Source organism: Crotalus tigris, unplaced genomic scaffold (genome assembly GCF_016545835.1).
Source record: "Crotalus tigris isolate CLP2741 ecotype Arizona unplaced genomic scaffold, ASM1654583v1 scf7180000018308.1980950, whole genome shotgun sequence".
Classification (NCBI taxonomy): domain Eukaryota; kingdom Metazoa; phylum Chordata; class Lepidosauria; order Squamata; family Viperidae; genus Crotalus; species Crotalus tigris.
In genome coordinates this window covers 600,916-606,915 of record NW_024096936.1, presented here as the reverse complement: position 1 = coordinate 606,915, position 6,000 = coordinate 600,916, and the positions used below count along the sequence as shown (strand labels likewise).

The window sequence follows — 6,000 nt, the reverse complement described above, 5'->3', positions numbered from 1 at the left end:
TGTCAGGTAATAAACTAGGAATAATTACACCATTATACTGGAACTGGCTCTCAGTAATGTTCACTCTGGAGGCTGAATCACATAATCCCTAGCACCACCAGAACCATTCCTTAGGGCCAGGCATTCTGAAAATAAGGTATACCCAATGGAAAATAGAAGGCTGTTATCATCCTTACTGTATTTCACTTCTTTTAGGGGCCTGCTTTTCATTAAACCGATTCTTTATTTTAAATGTAATAATGTTTTCTACTGAAGGACTAGAAATTTGCCAGAATCACATAAGTCGTACTGTATTAGCTCACAATATTTTCTAAGCATTTAAGGATTTATCTTTCAGCATGATATATAGTATGTGCTAATGTTTGTTACTAAGGAGGTCTAGCAATGCATACTACCTTCCATACAGGAGATACAATTAATATTCACACAAAAGGAGAAATGGATTATACATCTGATATCAGAAATGACAATATTCAAAACTCAGTGGGAGGGGCTATTCCCACTTTTTGGAATACTCTGAGCCTTATTTCGATATCAGGTAGGTGGATTTCTGTTCTACAGCAGGAATTTATAGTTTCTACTGACTCTCATATGCTTCAAAATATTTAGGCATTTTCTTTTAATAGATAAAAAAAATGCTATCCTATATATTTTTTACTAATAAGCCCCACAGATTAATAAAATTTATTTTCCAATAAATGCATGTCAGATTGCATCACAAGTAATTGAAGTTTAGTGTGTAATGACTTACTATAGCTAGAGAACACAAGGGTTTTATTAAATTGTAGTTAAAATTATCTTGAGCATTCTACTGATCTATAGCAAACAGATTGTTTAACTTTCTACCATGATTGTCAATATTTTTGACTTTGAAAATGATCACAGTACAGCAATCCATTGTTCTGTGCTTTTAGTAATGCTTCATTATGCTGATCAACACAGTTTATACATTCTAATCTGACACTGGATAGATGAATGGATTTTCAGTGCCTGATAAAATAAGCATTGCTGGCATGCAAAGCCATTGTCAGTGTCTAAATGTCAAATGATCAGTTCAGGTGTTATATATTAAATTTAATGAGCTGCCTTCTCTTCAGTTCTGCCTCTTTCCTTATATATATTGAAGCCACTTTGGACTTCACACAACACACTACTGTGGTTTGTTTGATTTTTGCTCAGTGTGTAATATGACCCTAATCACTGAAGTTTGTAAACAGATGAAATAGTACAATGTGTGAATCTAGTTCACTGCAATTTATACAATAAATCATACTTGGTGTAATGTGAACCAAGCCAGCATGATTAAATACTGTATATGAAAACCTACCACATTAAGATCAACTTCTCTCCAGAGTGCTCATATTCCAGTTCCTCAAAGGAAGGGTTATCCCTTACTAGCATCTAGACCTGATACTGTTCAAAAAGAATTGTATCACATAATATGCCATAAAGAAGAGGGAATTAAGCTATTTTCCAAAGCACCTGAAGGCAGGACAAGAAGCAACGGGTGGAAACTCATCAAGGAGAGAAGCAACCTAGAACTAAGGAGAAACTTCCTGACAGTGAGAACAATTAATCAGTGGAACAGCTTGCCTCCAGAAGAAGTAAATGCTCCAACACTGGAATTTTTTAAGAAGAGACTGGACAGCCATTTGTCCGAAATGGTGTAGGGTTTCCTGCCCGAGCAGGGGGTTGGACTAGATGACCTCCAAGGTCCCTTCCAACTTTACTACTATTACTATATTTCTATATATTTGAATTTAACCATCTTGAATGATAGTGTATTTTGATGTGGTTATTTCATTTTTGCAACATCATAACAACATCACTAATCCTATTTAAAAAGGCACCATGGTTATTCCCATAGCAAACCTCTTCATCCCACCTGGCTCTTTTAGAAAATTACACTACATAAGCAAACTGACCTATTTGCTTGCTGGAGTATTTTACTATTAAAAAGTAAAGAAGTCCATATCTTTAGAAACAAAAGATAAGCAAGGAGACTGGGTTAAGTAGCTGTAATAGAATCTGGGATACTATTAAACTTGGCAGTGTAGCAGATAGATATTATTATAAAACTTTCCACTATAAACACTACTGTAATACATAGAAACATTACAAAACCAATAAAGGAGAATATTTGTAGCTCAGCAATGATGATGATGGTATCTAGTTTGGGTAATGAAACATTTTTCAAGAAAACAAGCAAGCTCAGAAAGTACCAAGTACCCCACATTACAAAACAGAAAACGGTGGAGTTGCTGTTTTGATTTTGAAAATAATTTGAGTTTATCTATAGCAGACAATTTGGGACACAGTTAAACATAATTCCTATTAATGGATCTTTAGCTTTCTGGGCTGTATTTCACACATGCTTGCTTTACTATTACCAGTAACATGTCAAATAAATATCCCCCCCCCTGCAACGAATTTAAACTTTAGTATCAAAATAACAAAAAAATTCAGGATATTTAAATGAGAGTAACAGGTCCCAGATCAACGTACAGTTTTCAAATTATTTTTTATCAGTTCTAGGATATGGCACCTATTTATAGGATTGAAGCTATGATACCTCAATTGGAGGAACAGAAAGTCAACTCTTGTCACCTCAATCTGAACTCACCCAAAAAATAAATAAAATAAAAGACTTTCCGAGGGAGGTGGTCGAAAAAAAAAAAGGAACTTTCCTGTTCAGCAGCTGTGGCCAGCTCCACCAGGGGGCGGGAAGAATAAGGAACGATTTCGCGTCGTGTACCAGTTTGTCCGCCCGCGGCCCCTGTACCATCTGCGGCTCTCAGGCTGTTTGAACGCGGGGAAAAGTTTCTGCAACGCGATGGTGCCCAAGTGTATCAGAAGAAGACCGCCGCCCGGCAGGTCAGCGAGGGTGAGCTGCAGGGGTGAGAGGAAGAGGAGGAGGAGGTGCTGGTGAGGTACAGGGTCGAAAGCGGGCGAACTCGGACATTTTAGCGAGCGGCTGCCGCCGGGGCGACACAGACCAGTTGCAAGTTGTCCAGTTGCCATGACGACGGCGAGGATGCTCGCCGCGTTGGGGCGCCCAGAGCCGCCGGTTGCAAGGGGGGGGGGGAGAAAGAGCAGCATCTTCGCCGGTTTATCCCACGGGGGCGGGTACGCGCGAGACCCCTCTTTCTTACTCGGGTGCTTTACAAGGCTAGCAGTGTTCAGAACGGCGCTGCGTTTGTTGTAGGAAAAACAAAACAAAACAAGCACAAAAAACAAACAAAACAAAACAAAAAACCGGCAGTCCCGTAGTAACTTCAAAGCTATCGTGCTTCTTGTGACTTTTTAATGGCTTGGAATCCCAATTCATGAACTGCATGAAACATTGTCCATTTTGGTAAATGAGTTCTACAAATGTTGTTAGAGGGGGGAAAAAATGCGTGAGCAATGCATTCAGAGGAAGACAAAATGCAAAAGGTGCTGACTGCAATAAAAGCCTATATTGCATTTTACCCTCCTACTAGTAACTCTGCAGTTTTGTCTAGGCTAATAAAGTAAGTTCTACAGAGTTCTATGAGACTTACTCCTAAATAAACTGATATGTGATTCAATCCTAAATGTATACTAAATTAATATAGTGATTATTCATATTGGTGCCAACAAATATTTTGGTATTGTAAGTCAGTTAACATATACAATAGGGCATAAATACTTAACCTTTGTTAAGAAAAAAGAAGATGGAATTGAGCATCTTGTTAAACAATTTAGTGAGTCTTTGCTGAAACATGTTGCTTCCAGAATGGGTATCTCTATACTTTAGTTGCACATAATCCTGAAAAATGGAAATGTTTTCCCACTAATTTCCACATGTTAGTATTTATCATGTAAATTTACACCATTAATTGATTGGTTGATTATGTGCCATCTTAGTGATCACATAGATATCTTTTCTCTATGATGATCTGTCCCTAACCTTGTCCTTCAAGTATGTACTGTTATATCATCATGTAAATTGTCACATTTAATCACAATTTTCATTTTAGGGTTTCATTTAAAGTGCAACATTGTCAATGTCATAATTTTTTTTTTATCTGGACTCTGGATAATTTTAAATGTTTATAATCTTGACATTTTTCCTGCTTTGCTTTTATCAAGGAAAGTTTCAGATAATGAATTTTCTTCTGCCTCTCTCCAAATGTTTGAAATTGAAGCAGAAAATCCTTTTAGAAAAAAGTTGGCAACCTGAAATACTGAAGCAAATTAGTCTAGTTTTCACATAAACTCTGTATGTTTATTAAAACAAAATATATCTGTATGGTTTAGCCAGAATTTAGTTTTATAAATAAAATGATAAATCAGTATCAAGGTTCTTCAGCATCCCTGACTAGAACACATTTTTGCAAATATATCTAAATCTGATTTTCTTCTGGAATGCTGTGTGTTTGTAATAGTTAGAACTACTTCCGCTAACACTATAATCAACTGTGATGTTTGCCAAATTAAAAACACAGCTAGGTTATCTTGTTCTTCAGAATTGGAAGAAAATGCTTAATTTTCTTTTTTAATTTAGCTTTCCATCTGGGATATTTCAGTAATATAATTCCTTCCAGTTTTCTATTTCTATTTTCTATTATTCCTAGTGTCATAATAAAACTCACAATTCATCCTAACTCATAGTTTTCTATAAAATATTACTTTTGTATGTAGCTTTCTACCATACATGCAGACCAGAATAAGATCTCTGAGGCTGCAACAAATTTGTCTAAATTAAATGAGGATATAATTTAGTACAATAGATAATTGTTTTTTATTGCTGTCTCATACTACTTTGTAAATGTTTCCTTAATACTTAAATTATATCTAATATATGGTCTTCATTTATACAAAAGTAATTGAAATAAGAATTAAAAATATCATATTTGTAATAATTTTCTTTTATTTGGGGAGTTGGGTTGCCTTTCCGTATAAGTTGCACCTGTCTGCAGTTTCTTAAGGTATATATAACAAAAATTAACTTAGTTTTGATTGTTAGCTACCAGATTTAATATGGCAAAATGTTATGAAGTAAACCATATCTTGTATCACTTGTATTGAAAAGGTATAAAGGTAATAATAATAATAATAATAATAATAATAATAATAATAATAATAGCAGTAGTAGTAATAGTAATAATAAAGTTGGAAGGGATCTTGGAGGTCATCTAGTCCAACCCCCTGCTCAGGCAGGAAACCCTATACATTTCAGACAAATGGCTGTCCAGTCTCTTCTTAAAAACTTCCAGTGTTGGAGTCAGGTTGTTCCATTGGTTAATTGTTCTAACTGTCAGGAAATTTCTCCTTAGTTCTAGGTTGCTTCTCTCTTTGGTTAGTTTCCATCTTGCCTTCAGGTGCTTTGGAGAATAGTTTGACTTCCTCTTCTTTGTGGCAACCCCTAAGATATTGGAACACTGCTATCATGTCTCCCCTCATCCTTCTCTTCATTAAACTAGACATACCCAATTCCAGCAACCATTCTTTATATGTTTTAGCCTCCAGTCCCCTAATCATCTTTGTTGCTCTTCTCTGTACTTGTTCTAGAGTCTCAACATCTTTTTTACATCGTGGTGACCAAAACTGGATGCAGTATTTCAAGTGTGGCCTTACCAAGGCATTGTAAAGTGGTATTAACACTTCACGTGATCTTGATTCTATCCCTCTGTTAATACAGCCTAGCATTGTGTTGGCTTTTTTGGCAGCTGCAGCACACTGCTGGCTCATATTTAAGTGATTGTCCACTAGGACTCCGAGATCCCTCTCACAGTTACTATTATTGAGCAAGGTACCACCTATACTATACCTACGCATTTGGTTTTTCTTGCCTAAATGTAGAACCTTTCTATTTTCACCATTGAATTTCATTTTGTTAGACAGCGCCCAATGTTCAAATCTGTCAAGATCCTTCTGTATCTTAAGCCTATCTTCTGGAGTGTTGGCTATTCCTGCCAGCTTGGTGTCGTCTGCAAATTTGATGAGTTTTCCATCTATCCCCTCGTCCAAATCGTT

General features: G+C 36.2%; 1 protein-coding gene across 5 annotated transcripts in view; it reads left to right on the top strand.

Annotated features, from left to right (window-relative positions):
* Positions 1–324: 324 nt before the first annotated feature.
* The window catches only part of STK33 (serine/threonine kinase 33), a 67,906-nt gene continuing 62,230 nt past the window's right edge, over positions 325–6,000 (top strand). For 2 of the 5 annotated variants that reach the window (XM_039350196.1, XM_039350193.1), the window contains exon 1: positions 1,812–2,874. The gene's annotated coding sequence lies outside the window, so the exon portion shown is untranslated. Of the gene's footprint in view, positions 539–1,811; positions 2,926–6,000 lie in introns of those variants that run through there. The other 3 variants (XM_039350194.1, XM_039350192.1, XM_039350195.1) reach the window with 3 other exon arrangements.